General features: G+C 33.8%; 1 long non-coding RNA gene across 1 annotated transcript; it reads right to left on the reverse strand.

The window, feature by feature from the left end:
- Positions 1–2,265: 2,265 nt before the first annotated feature.
- Positions 2,266–4,607, reverse strand: LOC150055894 (uncharacterized). Its single transcript, XR_016537475.1, has 3 exons — positions 4,462–4,607; positions 2,973–3,123; positions 2,266–2,327 (listed from the first exon to the last, which is right to left on the reverse strand). It is a non-coding gene; the product is annotated as an uncharacterized LOC150055894 (long non-coding RNA).
- Positions 4,608–12,943: the final 8,336 nt, after the last annotated feature.

A 12,943-nucleotide genomic window follows, 5' to 3' on the forward strand; every position in this document is an offset into this window, starting at 1 on the left:
ACAGTATGTTGGAAATGAATTTACAGCTTGGGAAAGGGAAAAGCCTCTCCCTCTTGGGAGAGAAGGTGGGAGAAAAATGAGAGAGGGGGTAACAATGTTTGATAAAAAATGTACTTAGTACTTTGTTTATGTAATTTTAAGCCCTCTAAACAACACCTTTATAATTAAATTAAAAATTAAAAACTCAAACTTCTAATGATGTTCCAATAAAGATTTTATTCAGGACTTTTAGGCAATGTTGCTTAGTAAGTATTTGGTCATTTTGAATAAAAAAAAAATGTCATTACTTATAGTTAAGTATTACTATGAGGTGTAGTCTCAAATTACTACAAAAATTTAGTAATGGAGGGGCCGGGAGTTTGGCCTAGTGGTAGAGTTCTTGCCTAGCATGCACAAAGGCAAAGGCCCAGGTTCGATTCCTCAGTACCACATACATAGGAAAAAAAAAAAAAGCCAGAGTGGTGCTGAGGTTCAAGTGGTAGAGCTCTAGCCTTGAGAAAGTCCAAGGACAGTGCTCAGGCCCTGAGCTCAAGCCCAGGACTGGCAAAAAAAAAAAAACCCAAAAAACAAAAAACAAAACAAAAAAAATTTAGTAATGGAAAGAATTATATCATTTAGTATATCCCCTGGCCCTTTCTTTTAAGTTCATACATGAGCTTTAACAGCCTAACTTCTATTTACAACCAGGAAATGTTCACCATTTGTGGATAACTAAAACCTTTGTATAGTAAAACATCATATATTTTTCATCAAAAACTTCAACAGAACCACAAAGCTTTCACAGTATGCATATAGGTTATGTTGCCAGATACATAATGCTCTAGGCCTTTAGGTTTGAGAACTTGGATGTAGCTATCATCACTGTATTATGATTTTATGCTTGTGGTCACCTTCCTGGCCTTATCTATTCCATAGAACACTGATAACTTACCTTTAGGTTCTTTAGGAGGTTTTATTTATACCAGCTTCACATATTCAGGGAGGGAGAATTGTATTATTAACAAATATGAATCTAAAAGGTGGTTTGCTGTTTTTGAAAGTAAGAAATACCTATCTGTAACTTTTTTTTTACAAATTTACAGGGTAATCAGTATATTTATAAGTAATAAGGTTAATAATTCCCTCTCTAAGCATTGAAAAGACAGTCATATTTATAAATGTAAAAAATGTCCTTTTTGTCTAATAACTTCCCCTAATATTCTTATACATAGCATTTGCTGAGAAAGATAAACAGATAAAGGAGATACAGTCTTGGGAAACTCTCAGATGATTGTACTAAATGCCATCTTTCTTTAAATATCATATATCTGAAATTATCTTTGACCAGATAATCTTCTTGAAACTGACATTAACTTCCAGAAGAACATCATTTTTTTTAGAGTTCATGAGTTAAGCTAGAATAAAAGTATTGTTGCTGTGTTCTTAACTTCAAGGCTTATACTATGATAAATGCCATTATTTACTACCGAATTTCTCATAGGTATGTTGGGTGGATTCTTTTTTTAATTTAATTTAATTTTTTTTTGATCAGTCCTGGGCTTGAGCTCAGTGCCTGAGCACTGTCCTTGGACTTTCTCAAGGCTAGAGCTCTACCACTTGAGCCTCAGCACCACTTCCGGCTCTCTCTCTCTCTCTCTCTCTCTCTCTCTCTCTCTCTCTCTCTCTCTCTCTCTCTCTCTCTCTCTCTCTCTCTCTCTCTCTCTCGATATATATATATATATATATATATATATATATATATATATATATATATATATATCGAAATCAAACCCAGGAATCAAACCAGATCTTCATGCATGCTAGGCAAGCACTCTACCACTAGGCCAAACTCCCGGCCCAATTAGGTAGATTTTTGTAGGCTTCATTTTGTATAAACAAAACAGATCTGCCCAATGTATGCCCACCTTACATCACTTTAATTTTAGCATTTTACATTAAGTATCTTTAGAGATATTGGGAATTTATAAATATAAAGAGACAAGAACAAGTTGGAAATGTCATGACTAGTTTCCCTGGAAGAGATGATCAACTCTTGGTGGCATTCCTAACAATTACCTCTAGGTTTATTTCTTAATTCAGCAAATAATAAGTCACTGTTAGGTGATTTCCCAAATAATACATTATTCTTAAATATGCTACCTAATCAAATCACAGATCACAGATGCTGTCTTCCCAAAATATAACCCCCAAAATAGAGAATCTGTTAATTATTGTCAAATTTCAATTCATTTGTGTTGTTACTTAGGCAACATGTTACTTCTATGGCTTGTCTCATATTCTTGTAGATAAGGCCTGCTGACCGGAATTTCTATAATCTTTTAAAGCACCTGCAAGTAAAAGGTATAAAATTTAAAAAATCTAGGATGGTTAGGGCTTATGTCTTTATGAATCTTAATGTTATTTATGGCAGTTAATGTAGGTGGATAACATATCTATTTATTATTTTTCCCACCGTATGGTAAACTAATTGCATAAATTCAGTTTAACCACTTTTCAGATGTAGCAATTGACCTTTATAAAAAGTAAAGCACCCTCTGATTCTATATACAGCTAGATTTCCATATGTTTTATATGTTTCTTTCATGTTTGAAATGATTCATGCACCAGATAATTGTAATAGACTTGGTTAATGTTTTCTAAAATTTATTCATATCAGTAAAAATCCAAAAAGTTCCTATATTTTGGCATGCTATATTTTCAGTTTTTTTGATAAAATGAAAAACATATTAAGCTTGCTACTATGGGATTAAAGGATAACAATTATTAATCTTCTTATATTTTAAATTAAAATTTCCCTTGAAAAAATTTTTATTGATTCAACATCTATTTATTTTGTGCCTATTATATGTCAAGTATGCTTCTAGGTGCGACAGATATACAGCACTTAAGTCAACCCCAAGTTCCTGCCCTAATGTTTGGCATGTGTATGTGCTGAGAAAAGAGAACATTGACAAAAAAAAAAATCTAGCCACCTGAGTAAGTTGGTAGTGCTTCAGTTGTTGATGTGAAATAAGGCATGAAATAAGGTAAGGGAGATACAGACAGCCAGCTTGAGTGTTGTTAATTGATACAGGATGTCAGAAGAGTGAGGTCTCTCTGATAAGATGACATTTCAGTAGAGATCTGGAGGAAACAAGAGAATAAGCCTTTTAGATAATCCTGTCAGGAAATGTCCTAAGCAAAACTCCTTAAGTAACACAAAAGGCAAAAACAGGATCCTTGCTTATCATGGTCTAGTTAGAAAAGAAGAAAAACATTCCTCATGTTTGAATCTAAGGATAGCTCCTTATAATTAAGCACACTTAAAATGTAAGGTATTTATACCGCTGTGTTCAATTTCACTACATGTTTGTAATATTATTAAGATTTGTGAGCTTTGTGTTCTAAGGGAAGAAATGAAAGCCCCAAAATTCTGATGAGCTGAGATCTGTCATAATTCTCAAAGTCTTTGTATAGATATAATAGAATTAGAGTTTAAATATTATTCCTAGTCCACTTTTCTGTTCATTATTTTCTATGTTAAATTATGATTTGAGAGATTAGGTCTTGGTTTTTCTATAAGTGACATGTAGTTCAAAGGAAAAATTGAGAATTCAGAAACAAAGTCTAGGAACAAAAACTTTTATTGTGTTCATACCTTGGATAGCAATAGAGATAATCTACTGGATTTTTCACTTTTTGTTGTGGTAAAACAAAGTTCAAAGATTCATCTGAACAGAAACTTAAAAGGTACTGAAATTGAAAAAATAATCCAAAACACACAATTATTTTGCTTATATTTACAAACAAATCTATTAAAATATATATAGTTTGACTGGGAAAGTCTGACAGTGATAAATAAAAGATGCCTTTGATTTGAGGGTCACAATTTGTAAAAACAGCAAAATTATCAGGTTGTTCAGTAGTTGACTTATGTAAGATTTGAGTCAAGATACCCATAACATGTCAGAATATTTCTAAATATCATTCTATGCATATATTATATGTCATCCTCAAGAGAATCTTGGCTTGAAAGGTATATTTTTGTCTCCCCTTTCTTCCAATTACTGACTCCAGGAGTTAAACAATTTTGTCACATCGCATGCATTCTTGTTATCATGTTCTGCCTCACTTAGGGCATAGAAACCAGTGACTTCATTGATTATGGTTCTAGCATTATAATAATTTCAAGAGATTTATATTAGTCCCACATTTCTGTCCACGTATGGAAAAGAATATGTTGTTTGAAGAATCCGGGTAACACTCTGACAGTCAGATCTAGACTTCTTTTCGTCAGCCTCACATAGGTCAGGTCACTCATTGCTAGGTTTACTCAGCATACATACAGAATATGCTTTTGTAACTGTTATTATTATTTACATCTTAAAATATCCAGTTGTTGAGAAATGTGGGACTAATGTACAAGCTCTTGAAATGACCATGAGGCATGAGCACCAATGGATTATGAATACCAAAAGGTACCGTGTATACAGGATCAATGAAGAGACCAACGGATGAAGCCAGTCATCTTCAAAGCTTAGTGATTCCAAAGGAAGGTGCTGAGACTCGACAAAATTCTATTCTCAATGAAGAATACAAGAATCTAGAATATTGACTGGAATGAGAAAGTAAAAAGGTCGCAGAGGAATCTCAATCAAGAATTGTTCAGTCGGTCCTCATCTCTTGGTTCAAGATTGAAATTTAGTAATAAGGGATCCGCCAGCCAATCAAATAAAACAAAATGAATAGAACGGGGTAAAATTATAAAGAATGGTCAAAAAGAAAGGATGATCTAGGAGGTATTATTATCTAACATTATTATTTTCCCTGTATTTGTTGGGCAACCTAAAATTTGCAAAAAGAAAAACAACAACAAAAAACCCTAAAGCACAAGAACATCTCAAAAACGATGTCCTCTGAGTCAGATTTGATGACAGATGCATACATGAGTCAGTTCTCTGTCTTGTGACAAAACACCTGAGACAACCTAAAGAAGGCTCTATTTTGGCTCCTAGTGTCAGAGCTTTTATCCCATGGTCCCTTAACTCAGTGGTTTCCAGGGTAGCAAAACATGATGACAAAACAGTACATGGTATGACAAAGTTGTTTACCTTATATGGTCAAGAAATTGGAAGGAAGATGAGGGAAGAAAGGAGCTAGGATTAAGGTACAATTTACATGTCCATAGTAGCCTACTTCTTCCAACTAGACTTGACCTCTGAATATTGCCCCATCTTTCAATAGTCCATTAAGCTGTGGTTTTTTATCAATGAGTTACTTCACTGAGGGGGCCAGAAGCCTTATCATTCAATCATCTTCCAAAGGCCCTATCTCTGGATACTGCTGCATTACAACAGACATTTATGGAAGATGTTTGAGGGGCTATGGTCACATCCAAACCACAGCATTGTGTAAAATAAATGATGTGAGAGAAAAATGACCACTGGCGATATTAGGTATTCCTGTAACCATGACACAAATAACACACCTAAAATTGAGGGTAACAAGATTAATAGTTGTTAAAAAAACAGAATAACAATGAATGTTGATATTTATTGTGCCCTAGGGGTGAAACCACTATACGTCCCACCATATGTACTCTTTAATCATCAAAACAATTGTACACAGAGGGGTTACACCACATTTCAGAAGAGAATGTTCTTTTTTGTCTTGTTTTTTAGTAAAATGTAAGAAAGACCAAGAAAGCTAAAGTAGGGGTAGTGGTTGTGGAAGTGCATAAATAACCATGAAAACTGAGAAGAAAGAAAGGAAAAAAGAAAGAAAAAAGGAAAGAAAGAAAGAAACAAAGAAAGAAAGAAACAAAGAAAGAAAGAAACAAAGAAAGAAAGAAACAAAGAAAGAAAGCTGCTACCTTCATCTAAGATACTTGTACCATTTCCAGTCTACTTAAATCCCCATACACAGAAATTGAATTAATTAAATCTAGAAAAACTCATACTGAATGTACTTACTGAAAAGTGAGTCAGTTATTGATTTCTGGACATATTACTAGAAATTAAACAGCTAGACCACAAAAGCAAAACTAATGACTAAAATCAATATTGAGGAACATGAAGTCTGTTGTAGTTGGTTAAAATGCCATCTGGTTTTAGCTGGTGAACACCTCACTGAGTTCTTCCTTATTTACATTTATGCTTAAAAATCAATGTGTAGGTAGAAGGCTTTAAACCACTCCTACAGGCTTCTTCAGATTATTACATATTTATATAATAATTTAACTTTTCTGATATTAAGGCAATGATTTAAAGAAGCAGAAGTGCACTAGAACTATTCCAAGATTAATTCTTGATAATGACTCATCTACCTCTGTTTTTAAAAATAAAGAATATGACTTTTCCTCTTATAGAAAGTGAAGTCAAGTCAATCTGGATATATGAGGTTAAAATATAATAAGTACTTCTTTTTTATATTAAAATGTGCTAGCTGAGTGTTTATGGCACACAACTATAATCTCAACTACTTTAGGGGCTGAGATATAAGTAATATGAATCAAAGCCAGACAAGACAGGAAAGTCCTGGAGAACTTTATCTTCCATTAATCACCAGAAAACCAGAAGTGTCACTGTGGCTAAAACTGGTAGATTGCTAGCCTTAAGCAAAAGAGCTCTGAGACAGCACGCAGATCTCATATTCCAGCCCTACGACCTACATAGGAAAATCACAATGTGCTCTATTGCTGGGGCTTTGTTGCACATTCTTGGGTTTCATCTGCTGTGTCCTTAATTCTACCTTAAGTGGCTCTGACAGCCTATTTCACTTTTTTCAATATATATATATATAGTAATGCCAGAGGATATTTCATCATGGAATTCTCAAGAGATTTGTATTATTTTCCAATCATCAAGTCACACAAATTATTTTTGTGCAGTGTTAATTTTCCTAATACCCCAAATACAAATTTAGAAAATAGTTTAAAATGTCACTGCTCAGTTTCTACTTGCTTTATGAATCTTTCCTTCTCCTTTTTAACCCCCTCCCACTCTAATCCAAAACCTTTTTCTAAATATTTGACAAATAGCATAAAATAGAGCCAGGATATTTTCTCTCTTCAAAATATGTTTTGTTACTTGATGTTAAGTACAGCTTTCTTTATTGTATCTATTATTCTTTAATGGTTGTTCTCTTTTTTTTTGGTTAGATATAAACTAGCCATGAGCCACCTTTTAAGTAATTTTCTTGCCCTATTGAACAACATAGAAAAAGGTGGGAGCCAACTTTTCTACCACACTCTTAGGTCTCATCTTCATTTGAGTGAATTCTGCTAATCAACGAAATATTTCTTCTACTTTGAGCAACTAATCAGTCTTAGAGAATGATTTCCCCCCTCCCTTAGATGCTATACAAAGCATCCCGAGTGTCAGTAATTCTTTAATAGCCACAGAGTTTTCCTGACTCATGTTCAAACTCACAAGGTGAAGTTTTCTGCCTCTGTTTCCACTTTGTTATGCAGTACACCCATTGGAAACTAATTTTTTGTCTGATGTGTTGTAAACTGTTCTCACTAGAAAATGAGTGTCATAACTCAGACAATTCTTCAATCTCGTTTGTCTTCCGAGGCAAGCTAATCAGATTGTAATCGTGTTACTTATCTTTTAATTTCTTTTGAGGCTGCTGTACATCAGAAGTGGCAGTCATCTGGGAATAACATAGGTAAAATTGATTTGTAACAAATTTAAATGTTTCGGGGCTAGGGCCTTGTATTTTTGAATATGCAATCTTAAACTACACTGGGGTGGAAGTCCAATGAAGAAACCTCAGGCATAAATTAAATGGAGAAATAGAATAAAACAATAATAATATAAACATAATTATCAGTATAGTATCAGTGCTTCAGATCCTCACTGATATTTTTCCCTATTGAATGTCCATAGACAATCATTAAAAATGAACACATATCATTCAGGGCCAGTAAGGCAACTATTATCAAAAGGATGTTTGAATGCCTTCTTCCTTTTGACATGGATTCATATGCAATAATAAAAATCAGAATTAGAAATAACATTACTATTTTTTTATTTCTTAATTTAATTTTAGAAAAAGATAGTAAGAACACTAATTCGTAACCAAATCATAGTCTGAGGCCAGGCTCAGACAGCATCACATGATCCTAATTTCACAGTAAAACAGAAAAGGTCTGGTGTGTTTTGCAAGCACAAGACCTGTTTTCTAACAGGTCTGAGAGCCTGAGTTCAAATTTCAGTACAAACTATAAATACATAGGAATACCAAAGGAATTGAGTATTCAGATCGTTTACCAAAGCAGACATATGAGACAAAGATCAGTCCTGAGATAAAAGCTAGCCGGATGGCTGAACCAAGCAAGGATGATCAATTACAGAGATGTTTGTAGCAACATGTATCTTGGAAATAAATAAATTCCCAGTATCCAAAGAGTAGACTATGGACATCAATGAAACAATGTTCAAAATTGCATAGAAAATTGATTTAGACACTGTGTGTGTGTGTGTGTGTGTGTGTGTGTGTGTGTGTGTGCGTGTGTGAAAGAGATTGACAGATCGAAGAGCAAAAAAGAGTTCAAGGGCCATTAAAAATATTGGTAAAAAAACGTGGTATCTGGTAAGTTGTATATATGTTTATTTGAAATAGGCGAGGGAAGGGGAAAAAATAAGATGTTTGAGAGCGGCTGGGTGGATGGAAAGTGAGAGGAAAACATAGGATGGAGTATCTGATGAATGTAACTGTAACCCCTCTATTCATCAACCTGACAAGAAAATACAATAAAAATAAAAAATGTATAAATAGATAAGAAAACATATATTTTATATTTACCTTTCTGTTTTTCTGTACATGTACATGTATGAAGGGTTTGAAAAAAAACACCTGAAACATCGAGGCTTAGGTGTTTATATCTGTCTTAATCACTGATAAGCAGGAGCTGGAGGAATGATGATTGTGAGTTTAGCATTGGCTTTGCAAAAGTAATTATGAGATTGTGTCATTGAATTCTTGAAGGATAATTTAAAAAAGATATAAGATATATTTCAAGTTATATGGCCTAGTATGCACAAAACCAGATTCATTCCTCAGCAGTAGAAAACAGACACACACACACACACACACACACACACACACACACAAATTAATACATCTGTAACTAGGGAAATAACTAAAAAATATAATTAGTCTAACTCGGTATAGATGATTGCATTATTTAGGAATATTGGTTGCAATTAATAAATATTAATTATCATTAAATAAAATGTGTGGAAAGCACCTTTAAAGTACAAACATAAGAGGGCTACAGTGTTTTCCTTTATAATTCCAGCTGTACAGGAGGCAGAGGTATAATGATTATCATTCAAGGTTGGCTGGATCAGTGAAAAGTACAAAACCCTGCCAGAAAAACATACCGAAAACAAAAGATTAGGAGGTAGCCTATGAGACAGGGTGCTTGGGGTGCAAGCATAAGCCCCTGATCTCAAATCCCATTAACACAATATTAAAACAAAAACAAAAACAACAACAACAAAAAACTTCTAAGCACACATCACAGATACGATCACAGTAGTGCTGTGTCTTGAGAAGAAATTTTAGAAGTCATATATAAATCAAGTAACTGTCCCAATTTGGACATATTTTTTAGTTCCCTTTCATGTTCTCTGTCTCCCTTTGCATCTTTATTCTGTATCAATAATGAAGTGAAAATTGTGGGTATTAACAAATATTGAGGAACATTCCAATACTAATTGTTGTGGAGTACCCCAGGAGGGAGTGAAGGGAAGAACCTGGTTGATCACCAGTGGATTCCTTCACAGACATGACTATCACAGGACCAACATAAAACACACAGGAGAATGGACTATACAGAACAATAGCACACAAGAGGTGAAGAAATAAATTCATGATCAACATGGGATATAATTCAATATTTCTAAGAAAGCTTCTTTCTCTAAAAAATTGCTTTTATAATTTGTTTGGGAAAGAAGATAATTAGTAAGGAGAAGACTTCATAAAATATTAATTATCAAGTGGCCTAGAGTTTGGCCTAGTGGTAGAGCGCTTGCCTAGCATTCACAAAGACTCAGGTTTGATTTCTCTGTACCACATACATAGAAAAAGCTGGAAGTGGTGCTGTGGTTCAAGTGCTTGCACTCTTAGCCTTGAGAAAGCCCAAGGACAGTGCTCAGGCCCTCAGTTCAAGGCCCAGAGATGGCAAAAGAAAGAAAAGAAATTTAAATTAAATATCAATGGCATGTAGAACATAAAAGCAAAAATAGATCTAAATTACTGACACATAATGAATACTACAGTCTATACCTTCTAGAGTCATATAATATTTTCAAAAAAACCAAAAAGCAAAAAGCAAACAAAAAACTTTATTGCTTCCATGGGTATTTATGCAGTATTTAAAACAATTCTCTTGGCTCTAAATCTGTCCTTGTGTAATCATATTTGAAGGGAAAATTAAGAGGTCATCTGTCCTGTTCTTTAAAAAGAGTTGTTAGGGTAGCACTCTAGATGAAAAGGATAATTCAGTGAATCTGCTCTAAAGTTTGCATTTTGACAGAAATAATAATGACCTATGATCGTACCTGAGGTTAATGTTGCTCCTGTATTTTAATAAGTGTATTTATTTAGCTCTCTAGATATATTTCATGAAAGCAGGTGGATTTATGGAAGTGGAACCCAGAAGATGGTCGATTAAATAAAAACTGTATTCTTCTATCTAAGGGCTTATGATTCCATCTCTACAGTGTTTCTTTCCAGGAAAAATAATAATAATAAATCACAGCTCAAATATGAGCTATGGAAGAAGATGCAAACTTTAGAATCCCTGGAATATTCCGTGGACAAATATGTGCTTATTTTACCTGCAATGACTCCTGATCTATGAAGGAGATTCTAGGAAATAATACACAATCTTTAACCTGAATAATTAGCATGAAAAATCCTGACTCCTATTATAGTTTGGGGAGTCAATTAGTCATCTTTTTCCCCCAACTTCCTATGGCAAGGAAAGGTATCCGAAGATTTAAAAAAATGCTACATTTATCAGTGGCCATGCAAAACAAAGTTATCACAGATGACATACAGGAAAAAGTGTGACATATAATGGGAGTGTTGTGAACATCATTTAGCAAGCAACCTTGTAACCTATCCTTTAACACCCAATAATTAAATAGTCATTCTTTCATTTGACAATACTTAGACTAAATCTGACAAAATACATTTTCTTCCAAGAGAACAGCAAAAACTGTTTTCCTCAGGGATTAATATGCATTTTATCTTCACGTCTGAATGTCTCAAGATAAACCTGGAGCTACACAGTGGCTTTTCCCATGAGTGGCAGCCACTTAATCACCCTAAATAGTCTTAGAATATACCCACTCTTGTTTTCATTATTAGCCTATCTCAAACCCCAAGACCTTCTAGTTTTGCAGTTGCTAAAATTGACAACAAAAATCAAGTAACTAGGAAGCTTTGAAAAGACGCTTAACACCTATTCAATATTGCTTTATTAATTATATTTATTTCGGAGGAAAAGAAAACAAATTACAGCACAAGAGCTCCAGAGAAACCTTTAGAGTGTATACTAAAAAGTTGCTTTGAAACATAGGAAACATGAAATTGGAATGAATTAAACTGATATCATTTCATTTCACTAATGAGCAAATATTTAAACAAGTTTATTTGCCATCTGGATTGCTGCCAATGGGAAAACTCCTTCAATAAAGCGTTGCTCTCCTTTTGCTTACTGAAGCTGTATATTTTATATATCAATTCATTAGTGGGTTTCAGTGAAAAATATTCATACATTTAAATAATAGTTTCAGAGATCAAAGAAACTTAACATATTTTAGGAAATATTCTGGGGTGCAAAATTATTGGATTAGCCTATCATTGTTATTGTGCATGTTAATATGTAACAGGAAGTAAACAGAGAAAAAACAAATTAAATATTTTAAAATATTCTAATGAGTTAACACTCATGAATTAACCGTTTCTAATAGTGCACATAAAATTAATAGAACCAGTCAATGACACTTTTACCAAAAGTATGATTCTCTGTTTCTCACTGTCGTATTACCAACAAAGTACCAAAACAGAATTCATAGTAAGTGCACAAAGACACTCAAACTTATTTATGAAATATACTTTGTTGTGTTTTTAGAAATCATGTATTCCAGGTCAGATTTTGTGATGAATGCCTTTAGGAATAGTAGAGGGGTTACAGAGAGAGCTCTCCCAAACATAAATAGTAACAAAGAATTGAGGACTAAGAAATGAATCTAAAACAAAGTGGTGGTTACAATGACTTACTGAAGCCATTTTGAGTAGCCTGGTATAGTTACTACATGCACATCACCAGTTCCCTGTTAGCACTGGCTAAATATGATTGCTCTGCTATTTTAACAGCTAACTGCGGCCTTCAGAGCCAGCAGGCTCTCCTCTAGGACTTGCTGATGTGTAACAAAAATATTTTAGTGTGGAAAAAAAAGTACTCCCTAGTGTACTTGTTTGCAAACTGCTGAATTTCTAGATCACTCTAACTATGTTTGAGGACTATTTTTGATAGTGCAGATCTGGTGCTGAAATGCCTCTACAGAATCAACACTTCTTTTTCTCCCCCCCCCCCACATGCCTTTTTTTCTTTCTTTTTTCTTCTTTTTTTTTTTTTTTTTTTTGCTCACAGCATGAAAAACTCAGTAGAAACAAAAAGCTGCTGCGAGAGCAATTTCTTATTTTGTACAGTAATCTGTTGTATTGAATCCAGACCTCTCTGTTTCATGCTTACAAACAGTAAAAAGAAGTCAAGTAAAATGCAAATTAATACCAGACTCAAACATTTAACTTACCAGTGTTCAAGGTAATAGACTCAATTGCCAAAAGAATGTATAGCTTTCTAGTGCTGTTAATTATGCTTTCTTACTAGAAACACTTTTGCCATTACCTAGAAACTGTGAAGAATTGTTTTATTTCT

The sequence above is a fragment of the Megascapheus bottae genome, chromosome 13, assembly GCF_031878675.1.
Source record: "Megascapheus bottae isolate mThoBot1 chromosome 13, mThoBot2.hap1, whole genome shotgun sequence".
Taxonomy (NCBI): Eukaryota; Metazoa; Chordata; class Mammalia; order Rodentia; family Geomyidae; genus Megascapheus; species Megascapheus bottae.